Source organism: Salmo trutta, chromosome 3 (genome assembly GCF_901001165.1).
Source record: "Salmo trutta chromosome 3, fSalTru1.1, whole genome shotgun sequence".
Classification (NCBI taxonomy): Eukaryota; Metazoa; Chordata; class Actinopteri; order Salmoniformes; family Salmonidae; genus Salmo; species Salmo trutta.
This window is the reverse complement of record NC_042959.1, coordinates 40,858,112-40,879,787: the sequence shown is the minus strand read 5'-3', so window position 1 is coordinate 40,879,787 and position 21,676 is coordinate 40,858,112. Positions and strand designations below refer to the sequence as shown.

The window sequence follows — 21,676 nt, the reverse complement described above, 5'->3', positions numbered from 1 at the left end:
ACCCGTCAGAGTCTGGAGGCAGGACATTGATAGTGTCACTGTTTATGTCTGTGGGGAAATGGTAACCACCGTCCCTTGTCAGCTGGCCATGTCACCCTCCTCACCTACCGTGCTGTGTCTGGGTGGATCTCACTGGGTTGTTTGTGTGCTGGTCTTACTACTCTGTTTGTGTGTGTGTGTGTGTGTGTGTGTGTGTGTGTGTGTGTGTGTGTGTGTGTGTGTGTGTGTCTATGTGTGTGTGTGTGTGTGTGCGCGTGTGCCAGTATCACTACAATGTGCTCCGTGGTTATTTGATTCTTCCAGGGTTAACCCCCCAGAGTACCACTTACCAGAGCTCCCTCTCTCTACCATGCTGTGAGTCATGCTAATGCCCATTAGCCTAAAGCTAATTCCAGATTTGATTGATATGACTGGCATGAAATGCAGTCCAATGAAGCCTTTGATGAGAAACATAAGCGAAAAGAAAAAAAATCTCAAGCAATACAATGTTTGTTCAGCTTTGACTGTCACCTTCCTATCATGTCCATTCATCCTCAAATCTGTTTCAGACAATCATGTCACAGAAATGGGTATCATGCGTGAATAATCCTAGAGAGAATTATGGAAAATGTTTAGAGGGGGCACTACCAGTCTTGCCAAGATGATAGCGCTCTACTGTTTTCACAGGAGAGCACGAGAACCGCCATTTTGACGGATGGATGTTTGAAAGTGTGAAAATAAATTAGTCAAAGTCAGGAATTCATTGCAGCCATTGAATTGCTCATACTGAGAGCCTCTGGGGCCCAACAAAACCGTACCACATCACCACACCTCCCAGAGATCACAGAAGCACAACCCTGCTTTTCACTCCTCTTTTGCCAAGAGTGACGAATTGAACATACATTAGACACATTTTTGAGGAGCTTTCCTTTACGTTGGAGGGACTGGCTCTAGAATATTTTTTATTATTTAAAAAAATAATTGTACTTTTACCCCTTTTTTGTGATATCCAAATTGGTAGTTAAAGTCTTGTCCCATCGCTGCAACTCCCCTACGGACTCAGGAGAGGCGAAGGTCGAGAGCCATGCGTCCGCCGAAACACGACCCTGCCAATCCGCACTGCTTCTTGACACACTGCTCGCTTAACCCCGGAAGCCAGATGCACCAATGTGTCAGAGGAAACACTGTCCAGCTGGCGAACGAAGTCAGCTTGCAGGCACCCGGCCCGCCACAAGGAGTCGCTAGAGCGTAATGGGACAAGGAAATCCAGGGCCTTCCCTAACCGCTGGGCCAATTGTGCACCGCCTCATGGGTCTCCCAGTCACAGCCGGCTGTGACACAACCTGGGATCGAACCCGGGGCTGTAGTGATGCCTCAAGCACTGCGATGCAGTGCCTTAGACCGCTGTGCCACTCGGGAGGCCCTGGAATATTTTTTTTTAACTCTCTCTGGTGGAATGACACAGAAACTACCAAAAAACTATTTAATGAGATTGTCTGTCAGAGTGAGTTTAGGATCTGTGTGGATGTGTTTATGTAAATGTCTGTCTCTGTGTCTGTGTGTGTGTGTGTGTGTGTGTGTGTGTGTGTGTGTGTGTGTGTGTGTGTGTGTGTGTGTGTGTGTGTATGAGAGATAGAGAGTGAGTGAGAGAAAGTTGTTAGAGGGGGAGCAGAGGGAATTGTGGGGAGAGGAAATTGCAGGCTGGACCTTTTAAAACACAATCTGTTTTGTCCATTTCAACCTAAATGCATTACCCTATGCTGCTGCTGCTGGCTCCACTCGGGATCTAAAGTACCTTAAAGAGGCAGCAGCCTCCTGTTTTCCTCTGTCTCTCAATAGATCTCTCTTTAAGCTGCAGACTACCATTTATCTTTCTTCCCTTTCATGGCATACTGGCTTAAGGTATGCAGGGAAGGGACACGCATGTCTGGAATGTCTACTAATGACAACAAAAGTATAATTCCTTTCGGCTATGTCCACTGACCAACGACAACATTGTCAATGAGGTCTGACTGTCCTTGTATCCTTGTGAGTCTGGGCTCTGATCATAGTCTTGAAGAGGAAGAAGAATTACCCAGCAGATACACTGTCTATTGGCCAGTGAGTCAGATAGGGACCTTTGGTCTGAGTCCAATGCACAATATTGTTGCTGGCATGCATCAGGGCTTGGAGAAGGGGAGTTGGGATCTGTGGAATGCTTTTGATTATTAAGCAGGACTTAGAGCTAATGTGTCCTCTGAGCCAGAGTCTTCACTTTGAGGAGTTCAGGGTGAGCCTGGTGATAACTGATAGGCCTCCCACACCATCCTAGACCATAGATTAACCCTACCACGTCACCCTAGACTGTAGGTTAAACCCTACTACATCATCCTAGACCAGGGGTTACCAACGAGGGGTACTAGGAACCCTGTGGGTACTTGGCCTATCCACGGGAGTACTTGAGAAGACTCATAAGTCCATAGCGCTACTGGTAAGACGCACATGAGGGGGTACATCAGAGGTACTCCGGGCTGAGCAAAATTCAGTTGGTGGTACAGTAACCAAAAAAGGTTGGGTACCACTGTCCTAGACCATCGGTTAACCCTACCACACCTTCCTAGACCATAGTTACCCCTACCATAGGTTACAATATGTTATCACTAATAAAACACAACACTGGAATGAATTGCATGATTGAAAAATAATGTTGAAAACAGCAATACATTTATGAGATTAACACATTTTTCAAAGGTCGGTGTGCAAATTTGCAATTTTACAATAGCCAACTTGACAACCTGGATTTTGTTGGGTGACTATAGACATGGGATGCAAAATAGCACTAGTTCCCTAGGCAATGACACTGTGCTCCCTCTCAAGCAGGGTTCCCCAACTGGTGGTCCACATTTGCCCCCTGGTGATTTTATTTGGCCCCCCAAGTGTTCAGAGCAAAAAACAATGTTTCAATATTGGACATAAAAAATTGCAAAAACACCAGCAAATCAGCTCCAAGTGATTTTTATTTTGGAAATCTGTTCCAAAGTATGTAAGCAGTGAAAAAACATTAGGAACACCTGCTCTTTCCATGACATAGACTGACCAGGTGAATCTACAGTTGAAGTCGGAAGTTTACATACACCTTAGCCAAATACATTTAAACTCACAATTCCTGACATTTCCTGACATTTAATCCTAGTAAAAATTCCCTGTCTTAGGTCAGTTAGGATCACCACTTTATTCTAAGAATGTGAAATGTCAGAATAATAGTAGAGAGAATGATGTATTTCGGTTTTTACGTCTTTCATCACATTCCCAGTGGGTCAGAAGTTTACATACACTCAATTAGTATTTGGTAGCATTGCCTTTAAATTGTTTAACTTGGGTCAAACGTTTCGGGAAGCCTTCCACAAGCTTCCCACAATAAGTTGGGTGAATTTTGGCCCATTCCTCCTGACAGAGCTGGTGTAACTGAGTCAGGTTTGTAGGCCTCCCTGCTCGCACACACTTTTTCAGTTCTGCCCACAAATGTTCTATAGGATTGAGGTCAGGGCTTTGTGATGGCCACTCCAATACCTTGACTTTGTTGTCCTTTTTTTTTTTTTTTTTGCCACAACTTTGGAAGTATTCTTGGGGTCATTGTCCATTTGGAAGACCCGTTTGCGACCAAGCTTTAAACTTCCTGACTGATGCCTTGAGATGTTGCTTCAATATATCCACATAATTTTCCTCCCTCATGATGCCATCTATTTTGTGAAGTGCACCAGTCCCTCCTGCAGCAAAGCACCCCCACAACATGATGCTGCCACCCCCGTGCTTCACGGTTGGGATGGTGTTCTTCGGCTTGCAAGACTCCCCCTTTTTCCTCCAAACATAACGATGGTCATTATGGCCAAACAGTTCTATTTTTGTTTCATCAGACCAGAGGACATTTCTACAAAAAGTACGATCTGTGCAGTTGCAAACCGTAGTCCGGCTATTTTTATGGTGGTTTTGGAGCAGTGGCTTCTTCCTTGCTGAGCGGCCTTTCAGGTTATGTCGATATAGGACTCATTTTACTGTGGATATAGATATTTTGTACCTGTTCCCTCAAGCATCTTCACAAGGTCCTTTGCTGTTGTTCTGGGATTGATTTGCACTTTTCGCACCAAAGTATGTTCATCTCTAGGAAACAGAACGCATCTCCTTCCTGAGCGGTATGATGGCTGCATGGTCCCATGGCGTTTACCAGTTTGAGTGTGCCAAGAACTAAAACGCTGCTGAGTTTTTCATGCTCAACAGTTTCCTGTGTGTATCAAGAATGGTCCACCACCCAAAGGACATCCAGCCAACTTGACAACTGTGGCAAGCATTCGAGACAACATGTGCCATCATCCATGTGGAACGCTTTCAACACCTTGTAGTCCATGCCCCGATAAATCGAGGCTGTTCTGAGGGCAAAAGGAGGTGCAACTCAATGATAATGTTTTAGTCAAATGTTATCTCTGTTTGGGCTTCTTGCGGTCAACTTGCAGTCTACAATTATTTGTAATTATGTCCCGGGCCCCCTGACCATCTGCTCAAGAAAAAGTCATCTTGCATACATGCGCATACTTTGAAACACTGGCACGGGTCTTACACAATGCGTAACATGTAAACTCCTTAGCTCTTAACCTGTTGGGGATAGGGGGCAGTATTTGCACAGCTGGATAAAAAATGTACCCGATTTAATCTGGTTACTACTCCTGCCCAGAAACTAGAATATGCATATAATTATTAGCTTTGGATAGAAAACACCCTAAAGTTTCTAAAACTGTTTGAATGGTGTCTGTGAGTATAACAGAACTCATATGGCAGGCAAAAACCTGAGAAGATTCCAAACAGGAAGTACCCTCTCTGACCATTCCTTAGGCTTCTTGCCTCTGTTTATTGAACATTTAGGATCTTTGCTGTAACGTGACACTTCCTACGGCTCCCATAGGCTCTCAGAACCCGGGAAAAAGCTGAATGATGTAATTCCAGCCCCAGGCTGAAACACATTAGCGCTTTTGGCAAGTGCTCTATCAGAGGGCCATCAGACTGAAGCTCGTGCATGATGAGGGGATCCCATGCTTTTACTTTCGCTCTCTTTGTACTAAAAAACTATTTCCCGGTCGGAATATTATCGCTTTTTTACGAGAAAAATTGCAGAAAAATTTATTTTAAACAGCGGTTGACATGATTCGAAGTACGGTAATGGAATATTTAGAAATTTTTGGTCACGAAATGCGTCGTGCTCGTCACCATTATTTACCCTTTCGGATAGTGTCTTGAACGCACGAACAAAACGCCGCTATTTGGATATAACAATGGATTATTTGGGACCAAACCAACATTTGTTATTGAAGTAGAAGTCCTGGGAGTGCATTCTGACGAAGAACAGCAAAGGTAATAACATTTTTCTTATAGTAAATCTGACTTTGGTGAGTGCTAAACTTGCTGGGTGTCTAAATAGCTAGCCCTGTGATGCCGGGCTATCTACTTAGAATATTGCAAAATGTGCTTTCACCGAAAAGCTATTTTAAAATCGGACATAGCGAGTGCATATAGGAGTTCTGTATCTATAATTCTTAAATGAATTGTTATGTTTTTTGTGAACGTTTATCGTGAGTAATTTAGTAAATTCACCGGAAGTGTTCGGTGGGAATGCTAGTCACATGCTAGTCACCTGCTAATGTAAAAAGCTGGTTTTTGATATAAATATGAACTTGATTGAACAGACATGCATGTATTGTATAACATAATGTCCTAAGATTGTCATCTGATGAAGATGATCAAAGGTTAGTGCTGCATTTAGCTGTGGTTTGGGTTTATGTGACATTATATGCTAGCTTGAAAAATGGGTGTCTGATTATTTATGGCTGGGTACTCTGCTGACATAATCTAATGTTTTGCTTTCGTTGTAAAGCCTTTTTGAAATCGGACAGTGTGGTTAGATTAACGAGAGTCTTGTCTTTAAAATGGTGTAAAATAGTCATATGTTTGAGAAATTGAAGTAATAGCATTTCTAAGGTATTTGAATAACGCGCCACAGGATTCAACTGGCTGTTGAGTAGGCCCAGAGAGGTTAACCCAGCCCAGTCCTCGATCTACAAAAGCTAAAAAACATATACACATCTAGGTACTTTTTGCAGGTTTATAGGTGAACTCATGAAATATAAAAAATACAACTCTGCACACTGCTGTTCATGATCCCAGGTGATTTTATTTATACAACGTTTCAACCCTTAGGTATTAATAAGGCATCAATATCCCAGGTGGGTGTAAAGGTCATATTAGGGACAGTGCTCACTGACATCAATTCCTTGAGCTCCCAGATTATTGTGACTGTCTGCTGAAGTGGTCCAAGAGAGCAGAGAAAAGATGACAGAGGGGCGAAAGGAAAAGATGATGATTGGGTCTCTAACCTTTACCTTCCCCTGGGGAGGGGAGGAATGAGGGACTGGTGGGATTTCTCATGTTGCCACCATGGGCTTTGCAGAGCCAACAGCAACATACTGTATCTCAGACAGACCAGACCATCGCGCCCAGCCAGCAAGCACTCTTTTTGGTCTCACTCTCCCTCCCATCAGAGCAGGCTCCATCCCAAATAGCACCCTATTCAGTGCACTACTTCTGGCCAGGGCCCATGGCTCTGGTCAAATGCAAAGACAAAGGCTAGGGAACGATGGTAGGACAATACATTTCAGCACATTTCATTTCCCAACAGAAAGGCCCACCACAATCGTCACCTGGTTGGAAAACCAAGACACACATTCTCTCTTTTATCTACCCATAGCTTTCTAAACACCCCCTGAGAGCCTCATTCTCTCGCTCTTTTTACTCCTTCCTTCCCCATAGCCTAGGGTGACCTGGCAGAGTGATGACTACACATTTAGACAGACCGCACTGCCTCTCCTTTAGACAGGTAATGTCAACCGCTGTCAATAGGTCAATTGTTCCCAATTGGTAAAGCATAACAGTTAACACTAGCCCGGGGCTGGGAGGTGGATACGTTTACATTAAGCACTGGGAACTTAAATCACAGCCACACTTTCCTCAGAGTGTCCACTATTCACACCTTTACTGAAGTGACTTATCTGAAAATAATTTTTCAGAGATCCTCCTGAATTATAAATGAATAATAATCAGTTGCAATCAACACACATGGTGTAGTTACTACAGTGCCTCTCTGACCGCTTGATATTTGTTACATGGCAGAAATAAGAGAGAGAGAAGGAGAGGAAGAGAGGGTGGGTGAGAGGGAGAGAGAGAGGAATAGAGGGAGAGGGACAGAAAGAGGGAGAGAAAAAGACATATGAATCCAGCCTGCGTCTCCTTCCCCCTTTAGCAGCCCTGCGGCTCTAGGCTGGTGGATGGACTCAGTGTTAGCACAGGGTTCTGGGAAAGCTGAGGGGTGTTGGGCACTGAGCGGATCATGTTGCCACACTGACCAGTCAGCAAATTCCATCCTTAAAGTTCCACTCGCTGTTTTGAGAAAGGGGGCGAGGTCTGAGGTCCGTGTTTCAGGCAGTCAAAATTAAACATCAGTGCTCCTGTGATGCTCCACTCCACCATTTTTTCCCTGTCATGATGTGCGCTGTTTAAGTGATGCATTATTGATTTGTCTGAGTAAGAACGTTCCGACTGCCTGTTTGGGAAAACAAGATGCCATGTGTCCATAGGATTCATTGGACAAAAAGCCTGGCCATGTCAAGAGAATCACAAGGAGGTCTTTCTCAATACCAACTCCATTGTCCTAGCTCTGAGTAATGGCAGTGAGTTAACGGAGAACTGGAAGTAATCCAGCCCCCACAATTACCACTTGTTTTGTCCAAAATCTATTCATCTACAAACACACCTGTCTTTTTTTAGGGTTAACAAAACAGATTGCAAAATAAAGAAATGTTGCAATCAGACCTGGAACATGCACTGAAAAATCAGTGAAAAAAAGATGAACAGATTCAGAAGCATTTTAAAAGAGCAACCAAAAAGCCAATATCCTGAGGTAGAGTTTAATGGATAGCATTCTTCCAAAAGGTTATTAAGTCTTTTACTGGAACCCAGTTGAAGAAAACTTGGGTCAGAATGACAATTATCCAGAAGTATTCGAAGGGAACGGAGTGATAAAAAAACTATGTAAAATGTCCAGATAATTCCCAGGCCTGTGACCTGGGTGTAGTAGGGATAGGAGCTGGAAAGCTGTTGCAGGAAGAGTGTGTTAAAGGCCACAACTACTATTACACTGCCACTATAGGGGCTTTATACAGTATTTCACAGGGGGTAGCTAAAAATGACCCTCCATGAGTATCAGCCCATCCAACTCTCGATTTTACTGAGCTGGGAAGCAACTGAACAAACTAATTCCACCACAACCAACCTTGACCATCGGCCTCTACTTATTACTTAATAGGGCAACAGGACTTCACAGGACCAGGGCCCCAAAGAGTAACTGTGCCGTGAGTAGGCTACAAATAACCCAAGTATTCTGTCTCCCTAGCCTAGGCCTAGCATGCAAAGGCATATGGAATGTAGAGCAGTAGTAGTGTGCCTATATTCTGAGCAGAGCTCCCACCACACCAACACACTGGGAATCCTGGGAGTGCATTCTGATGAAGATCATCAAAGGTAAGTGAATATTTATAATGCTATTTCTGATTTTAGTTGACTCCAAAATGGCGGGTATCTGTATTGCTTGTTGTTGTTGTCTGAGCGCTGTACTCAGATTAAGGCAAAGTGTGCTTTCGCTATAAAGTTTTTTTTAAATCTGACACAGCGGTTGCATTAAGGAGAAGTGTATCTATAATTATTTTATTAACAGTTTAATATTTTATCAACGTTTATGATGAGTATTTCTGTAAATTGATGTGCTCATTCACTGGAAGTTTTGGGAGGCAAAACATTTCTGAACATTACAAACCAATGTAAAATGGTTTTTTTGGATATAAATATGAAATATATCGAGCAAAACATACATGTATTGTGTAACATGAAGTCATATGAGTGCCATTTGATGAAGATCATCAAAGGTTAGTGATTAATTTTAGCTGTATTTCTGGTTTTTGTGACGCCTCTCCTTGCTTGGAAAATGGCTGTGTGGTTTTTCTTGTCTCGGCGCTGTCCTAACATAATCTAATGTTATGCTTTCGCCATAAAGCCGTTTGAAATCGGACAATGTGGTTGGATTAAGGAGAAGTGTATCTTTAAAATGGGATATAATAGTTGTATGCAAGCGTCCCACATTTCCCAGAGAGGTTAATGTCAATATGCCTTGTCCATTGCTGTTCTGGTTAGTGTTTATTGGCTTATTTCACTGTAGAGCTTCTAGCCCTGCTCATTATACCTTATCCAACCTTTCAGTTCCACCACCCATACATGTGATGACATCACCTGGTTTCAATGATGTTTCTAGAGACAATATCTCTCTCATCATCACTCAATGCCTAGGTTTACCTCCACTGTATTCACATCCTACCATACCTTTGTCTGTACATTATACCGCCCAGCCCAGTCAAAACTGTTCGCTGCTCTGGCACCCCAATGGTGGAGCAAGCTCCCTCATAACGCCAGGACAGCGGAGTCAATCACCATCTTCCGTAGACACCTGAAACCCCACCTCTTTAAGGAATACCTGGGATAGGATAAAGTAATCCTTCTAACCCCCCCCCAAAAAACATTTTTTTATATAGATGTACTATTGTAAAGTGGTTGTTCCACTGGATATCATAAGGTGAATGCACCAATTTGTAAGTCGCTCTGGATAAGAGCGTCTGCTAAATTACGTAAATGTAAAAAATACCTTGAAGCTATTTTATGGCCCCCAGAAACCTGCTCCTTTTACTCTCTGTTCCAGACGTCCTAGACAACCAATTCTCATAGCTTTTAGCCGTACCCTTATCCTACTCCTCCTCTGTTCCTCTGGCGATATAGAGGTTAATCCAGGCCCTGCAGTGCCTAGCTCCACTCCTATTCCCCAGGCGCTCTCTTTTGATAACTTCTGTAACCATAATAGCCTTGGTTTCATGCATGTTAACATTAGAAGCCTCCTCCCTAAGTTTGTTTTATTCACTGCTTTAGCACACTCTGCCAACCCGGATGTCCTAGCCGTGTCTGAATGCTGGCTTAGGAAGACCACCAAAAACTCTGAAATCTCCATCCCTAACTACAACATTTTCAGACAAGATAGAACGGCCAAAGGGGGCGGTGTTGCAATCTACTGCAGAGATAGCCTGCAGAGTTCTGTCCTACTATCCAGGTCTTTACCCAAACAATTTGAACTTCTACTTTTAAAAATCCACCTCTCTAAAAACAAGTCTCTCACCGTTGCCGCCTGCTATAGACCACCCTCGGCCCCCAGCTGTACTCTGGACACCATATGTGAACTGATTTCACCCCATCTATCTTCAGAGCTCGTGCTGCTAGGTGACCTAAACTGGGACATGCTTAACACCCCAGCCATCCTACAATCTATGCTTGATGCCCTCAATCTCACCCAAATTATCAATGAACCTACCAGGTACCACCCCAAAGCCGTAAACAGGGGCACCCTCATAGATATCATCCTAACCAACTTGTCCTCTAAATACACCTCTGCTGTTTTCAACCAAGATCTCAGCGATCACTGCCCCATTGCCTGCATCCGTAATGGGTCAGTGGTCAAACGACCTCCACTCATCACTATCAAACGCTCCCTGAAACACTTCAGTGAGCAGGCCTTTCTAATCAACCTGGCCCGGGTATCCTGGAAGGATATTGACCTCATCCTGTCAGTAGAGGTTGCCTGGTTATTTTTTTTAAATGCCTTCCTCACCATCTTAAATAAGCATGCCCCATTCAAGAAATTTAGAACCAGGAACAGATATAGCCCTTGGTTCTCTCCAGGCCTGACTGCCCTTAACAAACACAAAAACATCCTGTGGCGTTCTGCATTAGCATCGAACAGCTCCCGTGATATGCAACTTTTCAGGGAAGTTAGAAACCAATATACACAGGCAGTTAGAAAAGCCAAGGCTAGCTTTTTCAAGCAGAAATGTACTTCCTGCAACTCAAACTCAAAAAAGTTCTGGGACACTGTAAAGTCCTTGGAGAAAAAGAGCACCTCCTCCCAGCTGCCCACTGCACTGAGGATAGGAAACTCCATCCCCACTGATAAATCCACTATAATTGAGAATTTCAATAAGCATTTTTCTACGGCTGGCCATGCTTTCCACCTGGCTACCCCTACCCCCGGTCAACAGCACTGCACCCCGCACAGCAACTCGCCCAAGCCTTCCACATTTCTCCTTCTCCCAAATCCAGTCAGCTGATATTCTGAAAGAGGTGCAAAATCTGGACGCCCACAAATCAGCCGGGCTAGACAATCTGGACCCTTTCTTTCTAAAATGATCTGCCGAAATTGTTGCAACCCCTATTACTAGCCTGTTCAATCTCTATTTCGTGTCGTCTGAGATTCCCAAAGATTGGAAAGCAGCTGCGGTCATCCCCCTCTTCAAAGGGGGGGACACTCTTGACCCAAACTGCTACAGACTATCTATCCTACCCTGCCTTTCTAAGGTCTTCGAAAGCCAAGTCAACAAACAGATTACCGACCATTTTGAATCCCACCGCACCTTCTCCGCTATGCAATCTGGTTTCAGAGCTGGTCAAGGGTGCACCTCAGCCACGCTCAAGGTCCTAAATGATATCTTAACTGCCATCGATAAGAAACAATACTGTGCAGCCGTATTCATTGACCTGGCCAAGGCTTTCGACTCTGTCAATCACCACATCCTCATCGGCAGACTCCATAGCCTTGGTTTCTAAAATGATTGCCTCGCCTGGTTCACCAACTACTTCTCTGATAGAGTTCAGTGTGTCAAATCGGAGGGCCTGTTGTCCGGGCCTCTGGCAGTCTCTATGGGGGTGCCACAGGGTTCTATTCTTGGGCCGACTCTCTTCTCTGTATACATCAATGATGTCGCTCTTGCTGCTGGTGAGTCTCTGATCCACCTCTACGCAGACGACACCATTCTGTATACTTCTGGCCTTACTTTGGACACTGTGTTAACCTCTATGGGCTAGGTGGGACGCTAGCCCATAGAGTTTAACCTCTCTAGGGTATGTGGGACGAAATCGTCCAACCTACTCAACAGCCGGTGGAATCCCGTGGCGCGATATTCAAATACCTTAGAAATGCTATTACTTCAATTTCTCAAACATATGACTATTTTACACCATTTTAAAGACAAGACTCTCGTTAATCTAACCACACTGTCCGATTTCAAAAAGGCTTTACAACGAAAGCAAAACATTAGAATATGTCAGCAGAGTACCCAGCCAGAAATAATCAGACACCCATTTTTCAAGCTAGCATATAATGTCACAAAAAACAAAACCACAGCTAAATGCAGCACTAACCTTTGATGATCTTCATCAGATGACACTCCTAGGACATTATGTTATACAATACATGCATGTTTTGTTCAATCAAGTTCATATTTATATCAAAAACCAGCTTTTTACATTAGCATGTGATGTTTAGAACTAGCATAATTATATGCATATTCTAGTTACTGGGCAGGAGTATGCATATAATTGTTTGATTTGGATAGAAAACACCCTAACGTTTCTAAAACTGTTTGAATGGTGTCTGTGAGTATAACAGAACTCATATGGCAGGCAAAAACCTGAGAAGATTCTGTACAGGAAGTGCCCTCTCTGACCATTTCTTGGCCTTCTACACTCTCTTTATTGAAAACAAAGGATCTCTGCTGTAACGTGACACTTTCTGAGGCTCTCATAGGCTCCCAGAAGGCGCCAGAACGTTTAATGATGACTTTGCAGCCCATGGCTGAAAAACAGTAGCGCATTTGGTAAGTGGTCGATCTGAGAACAATGAGACGGGGCCGCGCGTGCACATGAAGAGTCCATTTTAGATTTTGAGTCTTTGAACGAAAACAGGGTTTCCCGGTCGGAATATTATCGCTTTTTTACGAGAAAAATCGCATAAAAATTGATTTTAAACAGCGTTTGACATGCTTCGAAGTACGGTAATGGAATATTTAGAATTTTTTTGTCACGATACGCGTCCGCACGTCACCCTTCGTCAACCTTCGGATAGTGTCTTGAACGCAAGAACAAAACAGAGGATATTTGAACATAACCATGGATTATTTTGAACCAAAACAACATTTGTGGATGAAGTAGAAGTCCTGGGAGTGCATTCTGACGAAGACCAGCAAAGGTAATCCATTTTTTCTTATAGTAAATCTGAGTTTGGTGAGTTCCAAACTTGGTGGGTGTCAAAATAGCTAGCCCGTGATGGCGAGCTATCTACTCAGAATATTGCAAAATGTGCTTTTGCCGAAAAGCTATTTTAAAATCGGACACCGCGATTGCATAAAGGAGTTCTGTATCTATAATTCTTAAAATAATTGTTATGCTTTTTGTGAACGTTTATCGTGAGTAATTTAGTAAATTCACCGGAAGTTTGCGGTGGGTATGCTAGTTCTAAACATCACATGCTAATGTAAAAAGCTGGTTTTTGATATAAATATGAACTTGATTGAACAAAACATGCATGTATTGTATAACATAATGTCCTAGGAGTGTCATCTGATGAAGATCATCAAAGGTTAGTGCTGCATTTAGCTGTGGTTTTGGTTTTTGTGACATTATATGCTAGCTTGAAAAATGGGTGTCTGATTATTTCTGGCTGGGTACTCTGCTGACATATTCTAATGTTTTGCTTTCGTTGTAAAGCCTTTCTGAAATCGGACAGTGTGGTTAGATTAATGAGAGTCTTGTCTTTAAAATGGTGTAAAATAGTCATATGTTTGAGAAATTGAAGTAATAGCATTTCTAAGGTATTTGAATATCGCGCCACGGGATTCCACTGGCTGTTGAGTAGGTGGGACGATTTCGTCCCACATACCCTAGAGAGGTTAAACTCTTTACAATGAAGATCTGTAACCACTGTTTCCCATGCTTGTTCAATGAACCATAAACAATTAATCAACATGCACCTGTGGAATGGTCGTTAAGATACTAACAGCTTACAGACGGTAGGCAATTAAGGTCACAGTTATGAAAACTTAGGACACTAAAGAGGCCTTTCTACTGACTGAAAAAGACCAAAAGAAAGATGCCCAGGGTCCCTGCTCATCTGCGTGAACGTGCCTTGGGCATGCTGCAAGGAGGCATGAGGACTGCCGATGTGGCCAGGGCAATAAATTGCAATGTCCGTACTGTGAGACGCCTAAGACAGTGCAACAGGGAGACAGGACAGACAGCTGATCGTCCTCACAGTGGCAGACCACGTGTAACAACACCTGCCCAGGATTGGTACATCTGGACATCACACCTGCGGGACAGGTACAGGATGGCAACAACAACTGCCCGAGTTACACCAGGAACGCACATTCCCTGCATCAGTGCTCAGACTGTCTGCAATAGGCTGAGAGAGGCTGGATAGAGGGATTGTAGGCCTGTTGTAAGGAAGGTCCTCACCAGACATCACTGGCAACAACGTCGCTTATGGGCACAAACCCACCGTCGCTGGACCAGACAGGACTGGCAAAAAGTGCTCTTCACTGACGGGTCGTGGTTTTGTCTCACCAGGGATGATGGTCGGATTCGCGTTTATCGTCGAAGGAATGAGCGTTACACCGAGGCCTGTACTCTGGAGCTGGATCAACTTGGAGGTGGAGGGTCCGTCATGGTCTGGGGCAGTGTGTTACAGCATCATCGGACTGAGCTTGTTGTCATTGCAGGCAATCTCAATGCTGTGCGTTACAGGGAAGACATCCTCCTCCTTCATGTGGTACCCTTCCTGCAGGCTCATCCTGACATGACCCTCTAGCATGCCAATGCCACCAACCATACTGCTCGTTCTGTGCGTGATTTCCTGCAAGACTGGAATGTCAGTGTTCTGCCATGGCCAGCGAAGAGCCCAGATCCCAATCCCATTGAGCACGTCTGGGACCTGTTGGATCGCAGGGTGAGGGCTAGGGCGATTCCCCCGAGAAATGTCTGGGAACTTGCAGGTGCCTTGGTGGAAGAGTGGGGTACATCTCACAGCAAGAACTGGCAAATCTGGTGCAGTCCATGAGGAGGAGATGCACTGCAGCACTTAATGCAGCTGGTGGCCACACCAGATACTGACAGTTACTTTTGAGTTTGACCCCACCTTTGTTCAGGGACACATTATTCAATTTCTGTTAGTCATGTCTGTGGAACTTGTTCAGTTTATGTCTCAGTTGTTGAATCTTGTTATGGTCATACAAATATTGAGTCACTCCAAGTGGGATGTCATGTTCCTTTTACTGAGGAGTGGCTTCCGTCTGGCCACTACCATAAAGGCCTGATTGGTGGAGTGCTGCAGAGATAGTTGTCGTTCTGGAAGGTTCTCCAATCTCCACAGAGGAACCCTAGAGCTCTGTCATATTGACCATCGGGTTCTTGGTCACCACCCTGACCAAAGCCCTTCTGCCCCGATTGCTCAGTTTGGCCGTGCTGCCAGCTCTAGGAAGAGTTTTAGTGGTTCCAAACTTCTTCCATTTAAGAATGATGGAGGCCACTGTGTTCTTGGGGACCTTCAATGCTGCAGAAATGTTTGGTACCCTTCCCCAGATCTGTGCCTCGACACAATCCTGTCTCGGAGCTCTACAGACAATTTGTTCAACCTCATGTCTTGGTTTTTGCTCAGACATACACTGTCAAACTGTGGGACCTTACATAGACAGATGTGTGAAGAAAAAAATATATATATATAAATAAAAAATAGACAGATGAGTGCCTTTACAAATCCTGGCCAACCAATTGAATTTACCACAGGTGGACTCCAATCAAATTGTAGAAACATCTCAAGGATGATCAATGGAAACAGGATGCACCTGAGCTCAATTTCTAGTCTCATAGCAAAGGCTCTGAATACTTATGTAAATAAGGTATCTGTTTTTTATTTTTAATACATTTGCAAAAATTTCTAAAGACCTGTTTTCACATTGGATATTGTGTGTAGATTGATGAGGCACAAATATAATTTAATCAATTTTAGAATAAGGCAGTAACGTAACAAAATGTGGAAAAGGGAACAGGGTGTGAATACTTTCCGAATGCATTGTACATGCTGCTGAATCACTGCAACAGTGAAAAAAACAAAGATACCTGCCATAATGAAAGTGTTATTGAGTGTCTGAAATTGGGTGGTGGGGGGCGTGGAGTGTCCTTCTCCAAAGACAGAGGCTTGATATCAGGGATGTTAACGTATAACAGCAGCTGCCTCCAGAGGCCTGATAGTGGCTTGGATTGAGCCCGCTGGATCCCACTTCCCCTGGGGCTTATCTGAGAGGCACATGGCCCTCCCGGCTCTGCCCCCACTCCTGATAGGCCAGTAGACTACACCAGCACCTGCCATGGACCTCTCCAGCAATCAAAGGTCAATATTGATTTAGGCATAGACTATTAGACTAGAGCAGCCATACTTTCCCACCATAAAAATAATAGTAAATAAATAATAAATCTTACCAGGTATCTTCATCCAAATAGATTTGAGCGATATGGATTTTACATTAGAGGTAGAATATTGCAAATGGTTGTTTTCATATGTATGCCATTAATGTTCGTTGAAATGTATGTTTGTAAATGTTAAGTTGTCTATTGTTTTTATCTATGAATGTTTTTGTATTGTCAAAAAGTAAATTAAAAAAATTAAAAAAAGCAAAACACACACCAAAAATGACTTCAATTAAAATGCACAATAAAATACAGGTCGTAATTGGTACAAATGGAGATGTGCTTCCTCTTCTCTCTCTCCCACGTGTCCTACTCCTCCACTGGTTGGAGGAGTCAAGCATTCCTTCCCCCTGCAACTCCACCCTCTGATCTCCCCCACATCTCACCACCTCATGCCCATATGTACCCCAGACCCTTGCCTCCCTCCCACATTCCACACTGAGTCTCAGCCATGACTAACTCAATTTGTTCTGCGCAGGTCTCTGTTCAAAAAGGTATGATCCAAAACCACAGTCAATTGAGTGCAGGGTCAACCTGGCCCTGACACACTGAGGCTAACTGTTCCTCAGGGAAACACAAAAATGATGTGTGTCTACAGATGGAGACAAGCACTGAGGCGCATCTTCCTTTCTCATTTCGCACTCACTGACATCTTAATGAGGTGTACATACAAACTATGAAGTGCAGCAGTCAGCTCAAATCTACATAGAAAGCATTGACAACATGTAATTTAGAAGAAAATAGGTTAAGACAGAGAAGTGATGTACACAATATGATCTCATTAACATTTTGAATAGTCAAACTCCAGATATGAGATGATGGCAGTACTTGGCGCACACCGCACCAACGATGCTGTCCTTGGAGTGTGACTGTGTGTTGCGGGCCAGTGTGGATTTGCACCACTATACATGAATGCCGGGGCCCACAAAGTGTCCATTAGCAGCCCCAGACACTCACAGTGCAGATGGTCCCAGAATATCACTTCAAATAAATCAGTCATTGTGCCACTTATAATTGTCAGTAGAGGCTGAGGTTCAGCCCCGGTAGAGGAGCGATCTGTTTCCTCTCCTTCGCTGTCACACAGCACCCCCCTCTGCTCTCCCATCCATCTCCCACTCACGCCCCTTCTCAAAACTAAAGTCCTAAAACCCAGGGAAGCTGGCCAGGAAAAAGACTTAGAGGTCCTGCTAATATATTTAGAAATGGGGACCCTGAAGAATAGAGCTATTGTTGATTCAGACATAAATCTCAGCGTGATAATGGTTGAGAAATCGGAGGCAAAATATGAGTATTTTATTTTGTTAATAGAGGACTTCAACTGAATTCAATGCTGAAAAGAGAGAGAATGAGAGAAAGGAAGATGGAGGAAATGGGGAGGACATCAAATGTGCAGAGTTTGAATACCCTGTGGAGGATTTGCTTAAGTCTTTCATTTCATGCTCAAGAGAAACATGTTTCTCAGGCCCATTCAAATCCTATTGAGGAAGACTGGGGGAGGCAATAGATTGCGCTGTTCTAAACTTAAAGACAAACCAACTGTGAGACCAACACTGAGACAGTGACACCTCCAGTAGACAAAGGATTCCAAAACTGGGGGGAAAAAAGACAGCCACACCTTTTCATAGTGAGCCATGGTCATATCACATGGTCATTTAATCAGGCCTGATCCACCATGGGGCTGGGGGTGAGATTTAAGAAGCAGCAACAGATGAAGAATCCCACAGGTGTAGGCCTAGACACTCCAGACAGACACCCTAACACCGTAAAGTTCCTTCACTAAATTCTGTGCCTGGACCAGTCAGGTGGTTCAGATTTTCTGTCTGGAGTCAATGGGTTTGGCTGGGTTTGTGTCCCAACTACCTGTTTGAAAAAGACACAACACTGCAGCTAGTAGCAAAAGTTCCTCGGTTGCTAAAGCCTTCAAATTCCCAACTTTTAAACCACCCCCATAACTCTCACACTCCTTACACATTCCGACTGCAGTGTGGATTCCACCCCAACAGCTGGCGTAATGAACAAGCCGTGTGTGTGTGCTTTGCCTCTGTTTCTCTGCCTGCGGGCAACCGCAATCCATGTGGCTACGGGCAAAAACACCACAGAACTATTGTCAGTCCACTCATCTAGTGCTGCTCAACAGCTTACCATCACAAAGCCAAACAGAACCACACAAAATAATAATGAAATACAATCTCTGACGAGAGTGACGTATATCCTGATTTAAGGACTTCACCGGAGAAAACAACCTGGGCTTATGGGGGGGGCTCTGTGAAGTCATTCAGACATACATCAGACATGGCCTCTCAGTAATTTAATGTCTTTATCACCTCTGTTATGTTTTTTTTAGGATATACAGCTAACCTTTCACCTCAGCACCAAAATAAATGCCTGTGAAGGCTGATGGTTCAGGATGTTCAGGAAGACAGCACAGGGGGCACTGGGTCGGTCCCACACTTCAAACAAACCAGGCAGCGAAGAGTGAGAGCAACTGACTCAATCTATGGGTGTGTCACAAATAGAACCTGATTCTAGGGAATGGACACACATCAATGGACACTTTTTCAAATCTCTCCTCTGGGACCGCCAGCCGTTCCATGTAAATTAACTATTCCAGAGCAAAGCACACCTGATTTAAATAATTATCAAGCCCTTGATAAAGTGAATTAGGTTAGCTAGTTTAGGACTACAACAAAATTGTGAAACATCTGGGGGTCCAAGAGTAGTGGTTTGAAAACCACTGGTGTAGAGGACACACAATGTCTGCCATCCATCAACCACATTAATGCTCTGTTTGTTTAGGTCCCAGAATGGCATCTCTCTCTCTCAGCTGGGGGAGCCCTCTCCTCTCTGTCTCTCTGACATGGGACACACACACAGCTGCTCAGGGGCACAGGCCCCAACACAAACTGACATGCAAAATACAAAAGAAAACAAGGAGAGCTGTCTCCAGTCCAGGGACTGCTTTTCAACATCTCATTTGTAATGTGACCAGGAGAACAGCTGGGAAGGAAGGAAGTACATGCTTACATCTATACATACATATCTGAAAAATAGGGGGATGAATGAATGCAGAGAGAAGAAAAGCAGAACCTGCAGGAGTACTGATGTGTTATTGTAAGCCCCTCTGGTAAGAGGTCAGGTATGCGCACTCCCTGATCCAATCTGGGGCCTTTCCCTGGTCCTCTCCATTGCCCTCTGACCCCTCCAGCACTAACCAAACAAAGGCTCCAGGCCCCCCAACAATAAGCCATTATGTCACCAGCACAACACAATGCATTGATCGGTCCGTGAAAGTATGTGTGTCTGTCTATGCTGTGGCTATTTCAGGCTGGAAAGACACTGCTCAATGAGTGAGTGAGTGAGTGAGTGAGTGAGTGAGTGAGTGAGTGAGTGAGTGAGTGAGTGAGTGAGTGAGTGAGTGAGTGAGTGAGTGGCACAATTCCAATATATTCACAAATTAACAGGCACATTTTTTTTTAGATGTAACACTGCATTAGTTTCAGTGGTTGATGTTTTTGCAACATTGATTGGCCCAGAGGTTGGCTAGCCAAGTGGAAGTCATGTCAGACAAGACTGGAGGATTACAGGGAGGACTGAGGAAAATAGTAGGCCAGTTGGACTTGTTGGCTGGAGAACTCTCCCTCTTTCCCTCTATCCAAATGTACTGCAAAGGCTATGTGTGTGTACACTAAAGCTGGGATGATAAACCGAAAATGATTGACACCGGCCAAACCGACCACTTATTGTGGACATTTTGCTGATATTGTTCTTTACGATATATAACGTATAGGGCCCTACTAGAGAAATGTGAAGTTTTAAATAAAATAAGTTTGCTAATATGGGTGATTGTTTATGGGACAATTGAAAGCTACAACATTCAAATTAGTAGTAGTAGTTTTAAGGGTAATATATAAAGTTTAGAAAGTGGTACACATTGTTATAAACTTATCGTTCAATTTAGCATTATCATGATAAATAGTAATATGGATTTTTGTCCATCTCACTCTTATTTTTATCGTACTCTCGGCACAGTTAATATTTGTAGCCTCAGTCCTGTGAAGTCATGTTGCCTTAGCAATTACCAGGTGGAGGCTGATGGTAAAGGTTGGATGGGGTGAAATGGTGAGATCATTTACTTTAGACTTTGTTCAGTTGCTTTCAGGCTCAGTAAAATGCCTCCCCTCTTTCTGCTGTCCTGCTCATTAAAATGCCTCATTTCTCTTGCTCTGTGTGTGTGTGTGCTTGTGTGTTGGGAGCTCTCCTCAGAATATAGGCACACTACTCTACATTCCATGCGCCTCTGCATGCTACGTAGGTCTCTCACACACACACGACACCTATCCCATCAACCTACCCGTGAGATGTCTTGATGGACACATTAAAATCAAACACCAGGGGTGCTAAGCTAACTTTATCTGAGCTCCCATTTAATGGGACAATTCAGTTATTTTTGAAGCCAGCCAGGATTTACTAATAACCACATCATCAACATGCTGTTCCCAGTCTTAAATCAATGTACAACCTCCTGTCTAATACAGCTTCATTACTAAGGAATATGATTAGCAGCCCAATGCTAATGAGAAGGGGTGAGAGAAAGATGGTGGCTGTGTAAACACCATTTGGCAATCTAATAACCACTTTATGGCCTGTAGTCTGACAGCAGCCTCTCTCTATGGATCCATCCTCCTCATTGAGACGAATTTGGAGCCGATCTCTCATTCCTTACTCACACACAGCTATGTTTGTCACGTCTGGAAAACAGTTTGTGTGTGAGATTTGCCTGATGGTTTTGTGCCTTACATTTTGTTTGCACCATTACATGTACATTTCTTTAGGAATTTATTATAACATTGCAACATTTACATTTTATGGCACGTCTCAACATACACACTTTATGATCATTGTTAATAGCATTGCCTTTTACCTAGACATATGCATTGATCCCTATTGAAACTTTAACTACTGTTTGTTTAAACCCACACCCCAGGCTCTGTCGATATTCTCTAGTTTACTACAGAGCTACGAAGGATTGTGAAGTGACAAAAGGCTACCCAATGGGTCAGCTATGTTTCTCCAACACTCTAAATTAACTTCACACATTTCCTCTGGCTTAGACCTAGCCATAAACTGCTGCAGTGTGAGGAGGAGAGGGAGAGATTATTTTATTATTTTGTATTATTTGACCTTTAACTAGGCAAGCTAGTTAAGAACAAATTCTTATTTACAATGACGGCCT

At 43.6% G+C, this 21,676-nt stretch overlaps 1 protein-coding gene across 3 annotated transcripts in view; it reads right to left on the bottom strand.

The window, feature by feature from the left end:
• The window catches only part of LOC115175106 (fibroblast growth factor receptor-like 1), a 101,781-nt gene that overhangs the window by 74,702 nt on the left and 5,403 nt on the right, over positions 1 to 21,676 (bottom strand). The gene's annotated exons all lie outside the window — the stretch shown is intronic.